Below are 18,092 nucleotides of genomic sequence, written 5' to 3' on the forward strand. Positions count from 1 at the left end.
GCCACCTTTTTCATCAAAATACCACAAAATAGTCTCTAGGCCACATACTGAAATATTCTTCCACTGAAACCTCTTGGGCCAGGTCCACACAATTCAAATCACTCTCAGTAACAAAGTCTTCCATATTCCTACTACGACAGCCCATTAAGCCTCACTTACAGCATTCCACTGCTTTTCTAATCCAAAGTCCCCAAATCCACATTCTTCCAAATGAAATCATGGTCAGGCCTACATCAGCGATCCCCCCTGCCCCCAGTTCCTGTATCAACTTCTGTCTTAGTCTGGATTTTACTGCTGTAAACAGACACTATGACCAAGGCAACTCTTACAAGAACATTTAATTGGGGCTGACTTGCCCCAATCCATTGTCATCAAGGTGGGAACATGGCATCGTCCAGACAGGAATGGTGCAGGAGGAGCTGAGGGCTCTTTATCTTGTTCTGAAGGTAAACAGGAGAAGACTTTCTTCCATGTAGTTAGGATGAGGGACTTAAAGCCCATGCCCACTGTGACATACGTATTCCAACTAAGCCACACCTACCCCAACAAGAGCAACATCCTAGTAGTGCCCCTCCCTGGACCAAGAATATTCAATTCATCACAATATCATCACAGTTTCTTAACCTCTAGATACCATAATGCTATAATTCAATAAGTCTATCATTTCTCCACTGAGAACATTGTATTCTTGCTATTCTTGGAAGATTTTCTAAATGCTGTTTGATTTTACCTCCTTGTTCACACTTCTCTCAGTTCACATGTGTTTTATAGCAATTTCATCCTAATTGAAACATTGCTATGTCAAAGGGATTTGCATTTTCTCCTTTGTGCCTCTATCAGGTAACTAAAATAGGATGAGAAGCTAATTTGTACCCTACTGTTACTGTCAAAGAAGGAAAGCATCCATTTTTATGTGTTTTATTCCAATTGGAAATGAAGTAGGAGGCTCTGACGACTGGAGAAATAAATGGATTTTACAGATTCATAAGACCCACACCCATTTATACAAGCAATATACAGTTACTGGAAAGAAGAGTTTCCAAAAAGCTGAGGTGCCTATCAATCATGCAGGGAGCTCCAGAAATGCAGGGTCCATGAATCAATACCCATGTCTAAATGGGACTAAATGTGTCATTTAAGTCTCTGTGATGGACAACAACAAACTCCCAGTTCACTAGCTAGCAGAATAAGCCTTTGTTCTGTCATTGGTGTCCTATCTGAGTGAACAAACGTTTGTTCACTTCTACCCTGAGCAAGTCACACACTCGGCAGTATGTGCCAAATAAACATCACTATCGAATGAAAAATATCCAAGAAAAAAAATCTACGTAAGACTCAGAGATGTGAGAAAAACCCAGGAGAGTGAGAAATAGTTGGGTGGTATTGAAAATATCCAAGCAAAACCAGAGTTCTACAGCACTGACAAAACCATGGTGTATGACTTGCTTGCCCAAACCATGGTGTATGACTTGCTTGCCCAGTTAATTGGGGGAAAATTACAGAAGATGTTTGGAAACTAATCCATGCAGACAGTCTATGCATTTCTTTCACTCTTGGGTAATCAGGATTAAGACTGGGAAATCATGACAATCCCTCTACAGGTTTAGTGTTATACTTAGATTTTTTTCCATAGGCTTATACTAAGCTCTCCTTTTCAGAATATTCATATTTTGTTTCTCAAATACTTCATCTAGAGAAACTTTTCCTAAACCTGTTACATGAGATAACTTTTCTCTTACCTTCTTCAGAGTCTAAGTACCTGGCATCTATGAAATAGTTCTCAGAAATTTTGTAGATCCAGACATTCTATTTTTAGAAGGCAATTCTAGCCCACATGTTTTGTATTGAATGAGAAGCACAAGCCATTGGAAAAGGTACCAGCTGTCCCAGAAGTAGAAACACACATGAGAGGCATTTGGGGAGACAAGTGGAGGTTACTTCAGTCTTAAGGAAAAAGTAGATAGCAGAGCCCAGGAAAATGGGCTTTGGACTTGAAAAAAGTAAAAGAAAAGCACAGATATTTTTACCACTTTCTGTTCTATATTTCCTGTCAGTTCTGTGGTAAAACCCTCTGACTAAAAGCAACTTGAAGGAGAATGGGTTTATCTAGCTCATATTTTCAGGTTGCAACTCACTACTCAAGGAAGTTCAGATAGAGACTCAAGGCAAGAAGCTGAAAAAAAAAAAATCCATGGAAGAACTCTGCTTGCTAACTCACGCTCTACCTAATGCTTAGCCGGTCTTCCTATACAGGCCATGCCCACCTATCTAGGGATGGTCTAGTCCACAGCAAGCTGGGCCCTCCCACATCAATTAACAATAAGGACAATCCTCCACAGACATACTCAGGCTGAACTCATCTAGGAAATTCTTCAAAAGAGACTTTTCTTCTCACATGCCTCATGGCTATGACAAAGCACTAGATGCTAAATAATGATGGGGAAATATTAAATTTAGGTGTCTTCATTACTCTTCCATTGCTGTGGCAAAACACTATTACCTAGGCAACTTATAGAGATAGCATTTAATTGGGGACTCATGGTTCCAGAGGGATAGAGTTTATGATCATCAGCAGGCAGGCTACACTAGAAAAGTATCTGAGACCTTATATTATGATAATCCACAAGCATGAGGCAGAAAGAGGGGGAAGGGATGAGAATTAACTTGAAATGATATGGACCTTTTCTTTCCTCTAACACACCTCCTCCAACAAGGCCACATCTTTTAATCCTTCCCAAGACATTTCAACCAACTAGGGACCAACTGATCAAACTATAATCCTATAGGTCCATTTTCATCCAAACTACATCAGTGGGTGTGTCTGCATTTCATGTGAGTGCGGAAACTAATACTTACCCATGTTTGAGCTTCTGAGTATTTTAACTAATATAGAACATTCCTCTATGAACCTAGGAAAGGGCCCTGAACTACAATGTGAAGCTTTGAAATAATGCCCACAGTGGTGCCCTACACATGAACTAACTGATATCTTAGTTCATATCATTAAAAAGAAGCAAATGCTATGCATTCTGATGATCTCAAAAAATCTTCCCATCATCCTCATTTATTTCATAATTAGCCCCTCTGTATTAAATACAAATGCTTCCCACTTCTGAGTTGAGATGAGCAAGCAAAAGAAAACACTACAGTAGAATGTATGAAGAAGAGTAGACTGCATTGTATTCAAGTAGTGAAAACTATTTCTGCATTTCAAAGAGAAATTGCAAGCTATTTATTCATTCACTCATTCAGTTAAAAAAAATGGAAACAATAAAGTACCAGGTGGCTTCTAGGAAATGGGCACAGAGTAGCAGATAAGTCAAGTCAGGTGCTTGCTTTATGGTAGCGAATAGCCTGTAGGGGACACATGGCAGAGAACATCAGAGAAGAGAGAATGGAAAGAATATAGGAAATAGATCATGGGAGGAAAGTATTGACACACTGGGTATGATTATGTCTGTGGCACTAATAATCCCATAGCATGTGTGATTACTGCATATGTCTGCACTTCAGGTCATAAACATTAATAAATGGAGAAGGGGTTCAAAAGACACGATCAAGGGAACTAATGGCACTTGAGGGCTACTAGAGAAGAGGAAGTCACTGTCTTCTGTGATGTAGCCACAACTGAGTTACCTAAGGTCCAATGAACAACTACACACCTATCTTCATGAGGGTTGCCTTGGGTAAACCCATAGTCACAAAGCAAAATCAAAGCAAACAGACAAGAAAGGAGCTGGAAACTTGATGGGAAGAAGGGGTATCACTGAGAATGGGAAGAGGCTAGAAAAGGGTTAAGAAGACAAGTGAAACCATAACATATTATTTATTAAAAATGAACCTAAAAGGTCAGCAAAATAATTGATCAAGAAGTACATCAAATATTTTAAAGTTCTATGAAGGGCTGTAGATTTAAAAAAAATAAACCCAGGATACCAAAAACTATCCTCATCAATAAAAGAACTTCTAGGAGAATCACCATCCCTGAATTCAAGCTGTATTACAGAGCAATAGTGATAAAAAAAACTGTATGGTATTGGTATAGAAACAGGCAGGTAGATCAGTGGAATAGAATTTAAATCCGAAATGAACCCACACACCTATGAACATTTGATCTTTGACAAAGGCATTAAAACCATCCAATAAAAAAAATCCAAAAACAAATGGTGCTGGTTCAATTGGAGGTCAGAATGTAAAAGAATGCAAATTGATCCATTCTTATCACCCTGTACAAAGTTCAAGTCAAAGTGGATCAATGACTACCAAATAAAACCAGATACACTCAAACTAATAGAAGAAAAAGTGGGGAAGAGGCTTGAACGCATGGGCACTGGGGAAAATTTCCTGAACAGAAATACCAATGGCTTATGCTTTAAGATCAAGAATTGACAAATGAGACTTCATAAAATTGCACAGCTTCTGTAAGGCAAAGGACACTGTCATTAAGACAAAACATCAACCAACAGGTTGGAAAAAGATCTTTACCAAGCCTACATTTGATAGAGGGCTAATATTCAATATATACAAAGAACTCAAAAGTTAGACTCCAGAGAATCAAATAACCCTATTAAAAAATGGGGTACAGAGCTAAACAAAACATTCTCAGCTAAGGAATATCAAATGGCTGAAAAGCACCTAAAGAAATGTTCAACATCTTTTGTCACCAGGAAAATGCAAATCAAAATAACTCTGAGATTTCACCTCATACCAGTCAGAATGGCTAAGAGAAAAATCTCAGGTGACAACAGATGCTGTCAAGGATGTGGAGAAAGAAGAATACTCCTCCATTATGGGTGATATTGTAAGCTGATACAACCACTCCAGAAATCAGTCTGGAGGCTCCTCAGAAAATTGGACATAGTACTAACTGAGGACCCAGCTATACCATTCCTAGGCATATACCCAAAAGATGCTCCAAAATATAACAAGGACATATGCTCTACTCTGTTCATAGCAGCCTTATTTATAATATCCAGAAGCTAGGAAGAACCCAGATGTCCTTCAACAGAGGAATGGATGCAGAAAATGTGGTACATCTACACAACGGAGTACTACTCAGCTATTAAAATCAATCACTTTATGAAATTCATAGGCAAATGGATGGAACTAGAACATATCATCCTGAGTGTGGCAACCCAATTACAAAAATACCACACATGGTATGCACTCACTGATAAGTGGATATTAGCCCAAAAGCTCAGATTATTCAAGATACAATCCATAGACTACATGAAGCTCAAGAAGAGAATGACCAAAATGTGGATGCTTCAGTCCTTCTTAGAAGGGAGAGCAAAAATATTCATAGGACAAAATACAGAGACAAAATTTAGAGCAGAGACTGAAGAAAAGGCCATCCAGAGACTGCCCCATCTGGGGATCCAGCCCATATACAACCACCAAATCCAGACAATATTGCTGATTCCAAGAAACGCATGCTGACAGGAGCCTGATATAGTTGTTTCCTGAGAAGCTCTGCCAGAGCATGACAAAGAGGCGGATGTTTGCAGCCAACCATTGAACTAAGAACAGGGTCTACATTGGAGGAGTTTGAGAAAGGATTGAAGGAGCTGAAGGGGTTTGCAATCCCATAAGAATAACAATACCAACCAACCGGAGCTCTCAGGGACTAAACCACCATCCAAAGAGTACACTTGGACAGACCCATGGCTCCAGCTGCATATGTAGCAGAGGATGGCCTTGTTGGGCACCAATGGGAGGAGAAGCCCTTGATCTTGCCAAGGCTCAATCCCCCAGTGTTGGGCCATGTCAGGGTGGGAGGTGGGAAGGAGTGGGTGGTTGAGTGGGGGAACATGCTCATAGAAGAAGGGGGAAGTAGGGTGGGATGGTGGTTTATGGACGGGAAACCGGGAAAGGGGATAACATTTGAAATGTAAATAAAAATATCCAATAAAAATAAAATATAATAAAAAAATTTAAAAAGAGAAGATGAGCCTTAAAGTTAAACCACAGAAAAGCAGGAGCATTTCAGGGAGAGACAGGTTGTCTAGAATGGACCATGGCAGCCATGTTTCAAGACAGCCAGAAGGAGGAGGAATAGGATAGTCAGAAAGTAAGAGAGGCCTTACAAGATGAAAGGAGATACATTTGAAAATCATTGTTGTGCAACTGTGTAGAGAGCTGCGACTTGCCGCACCTCAAAGATGGCGCTGGTTTCTGCCTTCCACCCTCCCAACGGTGAGCACTCCTTGCAGTAAACAAGTCCTTATTTGGCTATGTCTGCCTGGCCCGCTAGCTTCCGCATAGTGACAGCCTATCTACATGACCCACGTGGCTTGCTAGGACTGGCCAGTGCTAGCTATTTAAGTGTGGTGCAGGGCATTCCCCGGGGAGAGAGAGAGTCAGAAGAGATAGAGGTCAGAAGATTGTATCAAGGTTCCTGAGTAAAACTGCTTGAAGAAGATCTCCTGTGGTCGTGTCTTCCTTGCTGGTCGAGGTTGGGCGTGGCACAACGGCTTTATTGTTGTAATGCTAAAATCAAGACATATGCTATATATCTTTATTGTTGTTGTTGTTGCTTCTGCTGCTGCTGCTGCTGCTGCTGCTGCTGCTGCTGCTGCTGCTGCTGCTGCTGCTGCTGCTGCTGCTGTTAAAAATAAGAGCAGTGTTAGAATCTAGGAATCTCTTAGAAAAGAAACCAGGCATGATTTTTAAATATTTACAGTACCAACGGAGTGAATCACATTTTACTTTTACCTTGGAAATGGGCACACAGAAGTAGGTAAGTCAAGCACAAAGAATAAGTTAAACATAAAAACAACCAACAGATGCCTGCAAACAATTACTAGCCTTCAGTGTTTTGACTGGCGCTCTCGACTCTCCTTTGTTCTAACAGGAGTTTGTTTAGAAAGGCATGCATTTATTTTCTAAACCAAGAAGAAACCAACAGAATAAGAAGACAGGTTCTGGGGCTGGGGATTTAGCTCAGTGGTAGAGCGCTTACCTAGGAAGCGCAAGGCCCTGGGTTCGGTCCCCAGCTCCGAAAAAAAAGAACCAAAAAAAAAAAAAAAAAGAAGACAGGTTCTACACCCCCCATTGAGTGTTTTGATTATTGTCCTGAGAAATGATTTCAAAAGAACTACACCAAGATCGTTTCTTTGGTGACTAAGGAAGAAGACCATGGTGTCCAGGAATTTGTCATAGAAGATGGGTTCCCCAGAAGTGAACGAAATGATGGAGTAAACCAAATGCAGACTGATGGACAGGATTAGGTTCTGAACTCTGGGCCTTGCTCTGTAAAAGTCATTTGACGTGGCCCCTAAATCAGGGATTGATTGTCACTAGCTGAAAAGTTGCATGTCTGCTAGTGATGCACCTGGGCAGGGTCAGGGGTTTGCCACCAAGCCTGATGACTTGAGCTCAATTCCCACCCACCCTGTCCCACATGGTAGAGAGAGTTGATTCCTAAAAGTTACCTTTTGATCCTCACATGTGTACACACATATACACACAAAATCAATACAATGAAGAATTTAATAATAATTATCACTGTATATTATTTTGCAATATTGTAATAGCTGTATATTATTCTGAAAATCTTAATGGATCTTAGCAACAATGTATTTACTCAATAGTTAACTGCCCAACAAATCCTTTCATTTTTCCTAAGAGTGAAACCAACCATTTTGGATAATTAATTCCAAAGGTATTTCTCATTCCAAACATGTAAATTTGGCACTATGCACAAGTTCTTGGTTCTTGAGAGAAAAAAAATCAGTAAAACAGCACATCTTTTCTTTTTGAAGTGTTTCTCCCTACAAAAAGATGTAGGCATATCCATAATAAATTATGTTCTACTACCACTGATGCAGAAAATGCAAAAAGCACATGAAGTCTGCACCTCTGTTAGGTTTTCTTTTGAGAATGCTATGTGCTTTGGGGGAACTGACTGAAAGTTCTTTTCAAAGATAATGGCTTTTTTTTTTAATTCATCTCAGTACAAAAATTCCCTAAGAATAAACATTCAGTTGAATACATGCACACACACAAACAGTAATTAATCAAACTAATGAAACCCCTTAGAAAGTGACACTGTGTAGTATGCTAATAAATTCCAGATCTGAGTTTGATATTATTTTTATTTACTTGAAGGAAAGTACAGCATACCCAAAGGAAAGCTGGAATGTTCCCATATTTCAGAACACTGAACACCGAAGTTGATTCCTGGTGACTTATCTATGGCCCCTGCTTTGTGCATGGATGCCCTTATGACGGGCAATAAAAGCATATCATCCCATTTTTAAAAAGAAGGAATGGGAAAAGGCACAAGCCAGGATCACTGGGTGGCAGTTAGAAAGCCAGACTTACACAGTCATGCATATATAAGCACATGGGGAGGTACAGAAATGGAAGCCTGTGGGTAAACTGTTTCCCTTGTAAACAGAAGGACCTCAGTTCCACCCCCCAGGAACCCATGTAAGAAACCCTGCAGCTGGTGGCACATACATGGAACCCTGGCTCTGGAAGAAAGAGACAGGGAGACGCTTGGAGCTCAGTGGTCAATGAGAGAACGTGAGTGGCTCAAGTTCAATGAGAGAACCTATCGCAAAAAATTAAGGGGAGACCAGGTTAACAAGAAACAATATCAGTCATCATTCCAACAGGCAGTGTTAACTGAATTCTATAGGTTCCACTTCAAACGAAGAGAGGACATGAAGAGGGGAGCTGACAATTTGGGTTTGCCTCAGAGGAAGGGGAGAAAGGAGCTAGGGGAGGATATGATTAAAATACATTATTTGCATGTGAAATTGTTAATGAATAAATAAAAGACACCCTATTTAAAAACATAAGGAGCCAAGCAATTAAGGAAGATACCCAACAGCAACGTCTGACCTGTTTATACCACCTGCACAAGCAGTATGCGTACACACACACACACACACACAAAGAGAGAGAGAGAGAGAGAGAGAGAGAGAGAGAGAGAGAGAGAGAGAGAGAGAGAGAGGCCAGCCTGATGGAACTTCACCCCACTCCACAGTGTTCTCTAAGAATGGAAATTCTTGACTGGCCTCCTGTTTAAAAAAAAATTACCCTAATAAATTTATGCCATGGCAAAACCATCTGAGCTCAGCTAAAACGGTTTTATGGATACAGTTAGAGGGCATTATTTTAGAATTATGCTGGAGGCAAATGACAGCAGAGAAGGCCGAGCATACAAGAAATTATGTCCCGGTCTCCTTGCAACCATAGCAGCCTCGGGTCTTTTTTCTTTTTTCTTTGCACGATCACAACCAGATACTAAATCCGTTTTCAATTACTTCATTAAGAAAAGAACAGAATCCCATCTTGTGTGTATATTTTTTTTCTTTTGAGTGTTCTACCCCCCCCGAAAAGGCAGTAATATTGTAAAATATTTATTCCATTAGTTTTAGGTAATTGAAACACCAAGCACTCCACACTTAATCTCTGCCGGCAGGGAGAGCTGCCTGCTGTCGCTTTTTATTAAGTCTTTTTTTTTTTTGGCTACTTTTTGCATAGTCAATAACAGCATCTCAACCCAAGAAAAGATATAAAGTAACATTTAAAATGCAGCCTATGATAAGGTGATGTTTGCGTTCAGGATAATATGAAAATGCCCCCTCTACAGGGGCAAAGATTTTTCTCCACGTTAACTAATTAAAAGGTTTATGAGTGACATTCGTTATTCTGACAGGCCTAGAGGTTTCTAAACATCCTTAACTTCTTAAGCACCATATCCCTAAGGGCCTGGCATCTGCCGGAATCTTCCGTATTTGATATTCACGTTTTCATGTCTAGCACAGGACTGAAGTCACGGCAGAAAGTCTATCCTGCACAACCCTGGGCACTGCCAGGGCCTCTGCTGACTTCCACACCATTTCCCCCCTAAGACAATGTTTGACCTGAGACTCACTGTATAGTCAAGGATGACCTTGAACTCTGACCTTCTATTTCCCAAGTTCTAAGACTGGAGATGTGCCACCATGCTCGGTTTGCATGGTACATGGAAAGGAATCCAGGACTTTTGGCATACTGGGTAAGTGTTCTACCAGCTGAGGCATGTCCCCATGCTTGGACTCATGGATTTACAGCACCACCCACAACCAAGACTGCTCAGTGCAATCTTCCCAGGGGACCCCAAACCAGTGACTTATCACCAAGATAACCAGGAAGCAAACAAATCTGTATTTAGTTGGACTAACTGGGGAAAGGAAGGTATTTCTGTCACCTGGGTCATGAGCAAGGATGCAGATCAAATGCCCTCCTTAGTATTTGATACTGCACATGGTGGGTGTTGATCCTCAGTAATAGACTGTATACCATGAATTAGAAGACTTAGTATTGTCATTATATTATTATTGTTGTGGTTTTATTTTGTGTTTGTGAGACAGACAGACAGACAGATTGCACATGTTAGTGATGATGTGCATACAGAATTCAGAGGAAAAATTTAGGGAGTCAGTTCTCACCTTCCACCTAATTTGAGGCACAGTCTCTCTTGTTCCTGTAGTGCTATATGTTCCAAGCTAAATGGTCATCATCTGCAGAGGTGTCTCCTGTGTCTGCCTCACATCTTGCTATGTGAACTCTGGGATTACAGGTATGCACTTTAGCATCTAGCTTTGTAGGGGGGCTCCAGGGATCTGAATCCCAGTCATCAGACCTGGGCAGCAAGTACTTTTATCCACTGAAGCATCTTCCCAGCCTAGACTTCATGTCTTTACATTATACATGACTTTTGATTGGTTGTGTGTGTATGTGTGTTGTATATGTACACACATATACCATTCATTCTCTGCTCCTTCATCACTGTGATGTTTGATGCAAATTTGACAGAATCTAGGCACATGTGAAAGGCAGGCTTCTGGTCAGATCTTAGAGGAAATTGTCTAGATTGGCCAAGGTGAAGCAGAAAATCTCCATCTAATATGAACAGCACCATCTCCTGCACTGAGATTTCTCCCTACTTCCTGACTGTGGACATGATGTTACTAGCTGCTTCCAGCTCCTACCACCATGACCACCATTCATCACCATGATGTTCTGTACCCTTAAACCATGACCCAGAATGAATAACTCCATTCCCTGAGATACCAATACCAAGGATTTTGCCACAATAATGAGAAAAATAATCCATATTGCTCTTGCTCGCTTCCATATTCCCCCAAGTGACAGGTTGAGTGGTGAATGTAGAGACAGTAGAGGAACCTGCCCACCTGAGGCCCTTCCCATGTCTCAATCTCTTTGCAGTAAAACATGTATCTCTTTGCTCTGAGAGAAAAGGGCAACCCTCGATGTCCAGGAAACTCTGCACCACTCTAGAAGTTGCTTTTAGACATACCCATCAGTCCTTCCACTCTCTGTTTCTGTCTTAGAAGACTGCTCACAAACAGAACCTGAGATAAATCTACTGTTAAGGAAGGGGAAGGGGAAGAGAGAGGGGCAACAGGATAGCTATTCCCATTGCTTCCTCCCAGGCAATCAATCACAGGATCAGTCTTTGCCCTGTATTTCAGGAGAAAATGAGATTCAGTTTCCAACTTCTGGGACACTGAACAAGGCTCTTTGAAAAATGAACAAGCAAGGAGTAAAGGCAGGTTGACTGTAAAGTTATGTGTGAAAATAAAAGATCTAGAAGGGTCTAAACTATTTTTGAAAGAGAGAACAAACTTCAGGAACTCATACTACTTGGTTCCAGTATTTATTACAGACAAAGTTGTCACAAGAGCGTGCTATTGATGCTAAGTATGTGCACACATGCTAGTATGCTAAGGATGTGCATACAGACCAACATAACAGTCCACCAGAAAACAGCCTCCTATAAATATGATAGTTGACTTGGCTGCTGGTTGTTGTTATTGCTGTTGTTGTTGACGATGGTAGTGGTGGGGTTTTGTTTTACAAGGTCTCATGCATCACACACTAGTCTCCAGCTCAAGTAGTGGAGGAAGTCCTTGAAATGCTAATACTCTGCCTCCACCTCCCCAGTGCTGGGGTTGCAGGTATGCCCCCACCACAACTGTTTTACACAGTGCTAGGATTCAAGTTCATGACTTTCTGCTTGGTGACTAAGCACTATACCAACAGAATTCCATCCTCAACCCTGGAAAATTGATTTACTATAAAGCATGCCTGTAGGTTTATATATTTTAAAACCTACTTTTAATAAGGGTTCTTAAATGCCTTCACTTTTGTTTTAGCCAACATCCACCAGAGGTAGTGGTAAGTAAAGGTTAACAGGGCAAAGGAGAATGTGGACTTGTTTAGAAAAAGGTTTTTTTGGCACAAATTTAATATGTTCTGTCAGGGTTATCATCAGTTTAGTTTACACAAATCAGCAGCAGCAGCTAAATCCACTTACAAACACCATTTATAAATTAGCAATGGCAGTTTGATCAAGAAGAAAACACGAGGCTCTGACAATCTGTCCAAGTCCACAGAAGTGGCAATAGGCCACAGGAACACCACCAGAAGTTTTGTTGTTCTTGTTGTTGTGTTGCTGTCCTTGATGTTGTTTTTGTTGTTGTCCTTGATGCTCTTGTTGCTGTTGTTGCTATTGTTAATGAAGTCATGACAAATGATGACCAGCAAAGAATGGTAAGGTGAAGCAACACCACAAGGCATTGTCAGCTAAGAATGGCAAGGTGAACCAATACCATACAGTGTTTTACATTGTCTTTGTGTTATATTTATACAGTTTCCAAACATTACATGTTCTTTCAAACATCTGCTCTAGCAAAGGCTGCTTTAAGAAAAGCACCACATGCCTGTTCTCAGCAAAACATTTTCTCCGTATCTACTTCAGCAAAAATATCCTCTCATAAGACAGTTTTCAAGAAGCCCTTGGTCCTGCCAAGGTTGGACCCCCAGTGCAAGGGAATATCAGGGGAGTGGTAAAGGGGGTAGATGGGGATGGGAACATCCTTATAGAAGAAGGAGGGGATAGGGGACTTATGGACAGGAAACCAGAAAAGGGAATAGCATTTGAAATGTAAATAAAGAAATATCCAATTGAAAAGAAAAAGACAGTTTTCAGAAAAACATCACATGACACAACTGAGACTCCAAAGAAACCAGAAATTTCTACTTCATAAGCCAATAAAGAGAGATCATCTTTCCAAAAAAATAGTATTATCACACATGGAACATCCAAATTAATGAAGAAAGATCTACAACAAAATAGAGAACCACTTCTTACCCTGAGTCAAACAAAGATTTATTAAATAGGATACACACCTACCACATGAAATAAGGCTAGCCCTGGAGAACTCAGAAAACACTAGAAATCAGATTTTCTTGTTTTTCTTATTCCCCTGGAAAGCTAGTTATTTTTTTTTTTTTTTTGGTTCTTTTTTTTTCGGAGCTGGGGACTGAACCCAGGGCCTTGCGCTTCCTAGGCAAGCGCTCTACCACTGAGCTAAATCCCCAACCCCGGAAAGCTAGTTATTATTTATCAACACACTGCCAATCTCTTGGCTTTTTATCATTCTACTTTTACTAGGAAAAGGTTCAGTGGCCTTAGGCTTCCCACTTTGCTGGGTCTCTGTGGCTTAATGTGTCTTGGTTCACTGATGGGAGCTGTTTTGGGTGCAAAACATATCCATAAAGCAAGACTTCAATCCAGAAAGATCAGCAAAGGTCTTACCATAAATGTAAAAGAAAGTTGGTGTCAGAAAAAATACTAGTGTGGGATGCTGTATCATAACAAGCCACCACCTACCTTCTGAGTGATAACAAAGAGATATAGAGCCCTAGTCCAAAAGGTAAATCTTTGCTGACTGTACAGACATAGTTAGATATGGCTACTTAGCCCCTAACAAGCTTTATGATCTCAGTGTTCAGTGGCTCTGGCTTTCCCTGAATTCCTCTACAAATCTTTCTACACAGTCCATGTTTACAAGTAAAAGTCAAGACTGGAGAATATCTCCTAATATTCATCATTTACACTTCATGAGGTAAACAGTATGTGTTGCTTTTAAACATAATCAAGGGCTTCAGAGATGACACCATGGATTAAAGCCACTGCTGTGCAACCATGGAGATGTGTTCAGATCTCCAGAATCCATGCCAAAGCTAGACACACAGTAATAAGAATCTGCCATCCCAGAATTCAATGAGGAAATGGGCATTACAGACAGGATTATCTCTAAAGCTTGTGAAACTGTTAGCCTAGGATATTTATGCAGCAGAAAAACAAGAAGACCACCCTAAATATGGTGAAAGTTAAGAACTGGCAACTAAAGCTGACATCTGACCTCCAGTTGAATATCATGCACAAGTGCACCTGTAAACACATACACAAAGAAATTAAAGTAATTTCAACCTTCCCAGACTGCTGTCACTGAATTTCTAATTGTGTTGTGTAAGATACTTGTACTAAGAGAACAGTGGAAAAGTGTTGGGAACAGATAAAATCCTGAGTGTGTATTATTGACATGAACCGTCTTATGTCAAAACTACAATGCCTCAGACCCATGGGAATGGTAAGCCCTCCCCAGAATCAGATGTAGAGGACTGGCAAACTCTTCCCCTGGTCCAAGTACAAGTGGGTTGAATGATTGACCATTAGCTAAAATTGTTCTGTACAGAAACTATCAAAGGCATCTTTCTCCTTCAGGATGACTTCATACTGAGACTGCTCCCCTACAGAGGCCCCTACCAAGACTATCTAGCCTGTTTCCTCCTCCTTCAGATACACACAACAAATATACCTCCTCACTCAGCAGCCTCTAAACATTTCTGAGTTTCTGGTACATCATCAGAGTACATGACCCACCTGATCCCAGCTATTCTGGTACATATATCTGTGTGTCTGTCTTTTCTTTAGTCCTTTGTCACCCTAGATAAGTCCAAAGCTGTGTAGCTTATAGAAGGAAAGAACTTTTTGAATGAAAAAAATTCTCTTGGAGGAGATCCTAAAATATAGTGGTTAAATCTACCACCTCAAGGAAGCAGAAATGCTTTAGACTCATTCTCTGGAATAGGATACGCTTCAAGCAGCTAGATCCTATGTCTCAAAACTTGGCAAAAAAAAATACCCAAATATACTTCCTACATAGAAATTTTCTTTCATTTGAGTTAGTTTATGGGACTAAGACACCAGAAAATCAATATAAACTAGCAGCTTCCTGATAAAGCCCAGATCTAGACTTCTTTCATCCATAAGACAATCCTAGAATTTAGTTTGCAATAAATGAATTGGTTTTTATTTTAAAATTATTTTTAAAATTATCAACAAAAATTGTTTATAAATCCATCAGAAAGGATAGATCTTTCCATTCGCAGTTAACCTAGTCAAGATAATTACTCACAGACGTGACCAGAGACTAACCTCATCTAAAGAATCTCTCGGGTATGGCTGGAGGATTGATGTCTCCTAGGGATTCCAGGTCCTGTCGAGCTGACAGTCAACATTAACCATCAACACTCAGCAAACAGCTCATCGAGAGGAAAATGAAGCATGAGACAGGTTGCTTTCAGTCATGGCTTAGAAGAGCTGGTCAGCACTGGGACAGTGTAAAGAAATCACAACTCCCTTCCACCTATCAGGCAACACCCTCCACAAACACAATCAGTGAGTTCCTGCCATGAACTGAGAAACATGGAGCACTGTATTCCGAAGCAAAGCTTCACCTGGAATGATTACTGCTAAGATCAGGACTCCCTCTAATAAAAGTGACACCAGTTCTCATAACTTCGAGTGCCCAGGTAAATTTGGAGTCACAAAAGTGAGGATCACCTGACATTAGCATGAGAACAACTCACCTGAGGAACTGAGAGGATACTTACCACTTCTGAGAGAGCAAGGAGAGAACCACCATTCCATCCAAAACACCACCCCTCAGCTAAGCAAGAACAAAGTAAGTCATAAAGGAGAACTTTAATTCTTCTTGACTTTTAATTCACAAGGGCAAATACATTTGATCTCTGATGTTAATTCCTTTGCACTTGAACATCCAAAGCAATTTAATTTTTGGACAATTTCTCCCTAGGAATTAGATAATGAGAGGGTGCTTGTATCCAGTTTGGGGCATCTCTGTGTTCTTGACATTTTATTATTGAATGTATCTTAATGTTGTCATTTAATTTTATTGTAGTATCTCTGGTGGGCTATATCGGAAAATATGGCTAGACATAATCTGCAATGGGAAATAGAAGCAGGCATGAATGTTCATCCTTGGGCAGACAATGGTCTCTGAGTTAATTTTTATTAATGTACATTTCAACATCATCAGGGGAAAATTTTGTTCCTGGAGCTCCTAACAGATAACTCAAAGCACAGTGTTTAGGAGTGGGGCGATGCCTTTGAAGTCACATCCTCAGGAAAGATGGTCTATGACCCTGTTCTTCTCATTCCACAGGGATATAAACATCAAGACCTCATATCACTTTTTCTTTTCACCACCCTTTCATGTCTTTTGTAGCTGTGACAGAGCAGGTGACCACAGAGATGCTCCTTTTCTGCACCTGTAAGAACAGGTGATACCCCTCAGCCAAGCCCTCAACTGAGATGTTTAAGAGGAAAGAGTTAGAAATCCAACTAAACACTGCTCCTATCGCAGGATGGAGAGCCAACAGGTCACATGGCATTCACAGTCAGAAAAGGGAAGGAGAGGGTATGCCAGTGCCTAGATGACTTGCCCCTTCATATCGAGTCTAAGACTCCATCCAGGGAAGACTGCTACACATGGGGAGGTGGGTCTCTCCTCAGTGAACCTAATCTACATAATCCCTTATCATAGACATGCCCAGAGGATGATGTTCTAGATGGTTCTAGAGCTTATCAAGTTAATAATCAGCACTAAACATCACACACAGCAAACATCTCACAGAGAGTACCTGGATCCTCCACCAGTATAAATTGTTTTGACTGGATGATAAGAACTGAGATAGACAAATCTCACCCAAGACAGCATGGCTTCCAAGTGAAAGCAATTCTTTACTGCACATAATCACATGCATAAAGCTAGCTCCTATGTGTGGAGGGGTTCAGTTTGCTTTCTTAAAGAAAGGGCCTTTTTCTATTCTAGGCAAGCTGGATGACCTATGTTTAATCCTAGAACCCAAGGTAAAAGGAGATAAATGAGTCCTGAAAGTTGTCCTCTGATTTCTACATGCATGGTGTGGCATTCTCCCACATATACATCACCCGCACAATAACAGTAAATTGAATAAAATTTGAAAACAGATTGTTTAAAAAACAGAGAAAAAAGGCTTGAGGTATAAATGCTGACTGAAGCTCTGCTGCTGGGTCAAAGCTGTCAGAAGAGAGGACTGTGTGGGCTGACAAACAGCTGCAGTGTGCAAGAGGAGTCCCCAAGCAATTACTTTAACATTCCCACTAATACAATGAGTTACCATTTATCATAGAGTTATTGGAAAACCAAAATGATAAAACAATAACAGCAATCGGTGGCCTAAGGGCTGGAGAGATGGCACAGGGATTAAGAGCATTCAGCTCTTCTAGAAGCCCTGAGTTCAATTCCCAGTAACCACAGGGCAGCTCACACCCATCCATAATGTACCTCAGGTTCCAGGACATCTAACAGCCTCCTCTGGCTTCCTTAGGCACAAGGTACACATGTGTGCACAGACATAAATGCAGATAAAATCCCTATACATATTTTTTGAAATTAAGACCTGGGTATGGTGATTCATAGCATTAACCCCAGCATATGAATCAGAGACAGGCATATCTCAGAGTTTGGGTCCAGGTTGGTCTGCACACTGATTTCCAGTATAGCCAGAGCAGCATGGATAGACCCTGTCTCAAAAATAGAAAATTCATGGTTTGAGGCTTATACCATTATCAAGAACCATAGCTAATATTTTAGTATATATCTTTGCAATTTTATCTTTTTAGTTAAATTCATATAATTATATTCATAGAATTTTTTACCCAAGTAGAATTATAAATTTTCTTTTATTTGTCCTTTGGTGAGATGTACTGTCAAGTTTTACATAGCAATGAATGAGTGACTACATAATGCACTTTGAAATGACTGTAAAGATCACATGATCTAAATGTATAAATAATGTCTCCCATCTGTCATCAATTTTGGCATGTAGCTATTGATGATTTTTCTCACTTACAAACAAAACCACAAAACATATAC

Source organism: Rattus norvegicus, chromosome 13 (genome assembly GCF_021556685.1).
Source record: "Rattus norvegicus strain SHRSP/BbbUtx chromosome 13, alternate assembly SHRSP_T2T, whole genome shotgun sequence".
Lineage (NCBI taxonomy): Eukaryota > Metazoa > Chordata > Mammalia > Rodentia > Muridae > Rattus > Rattus norvegicus.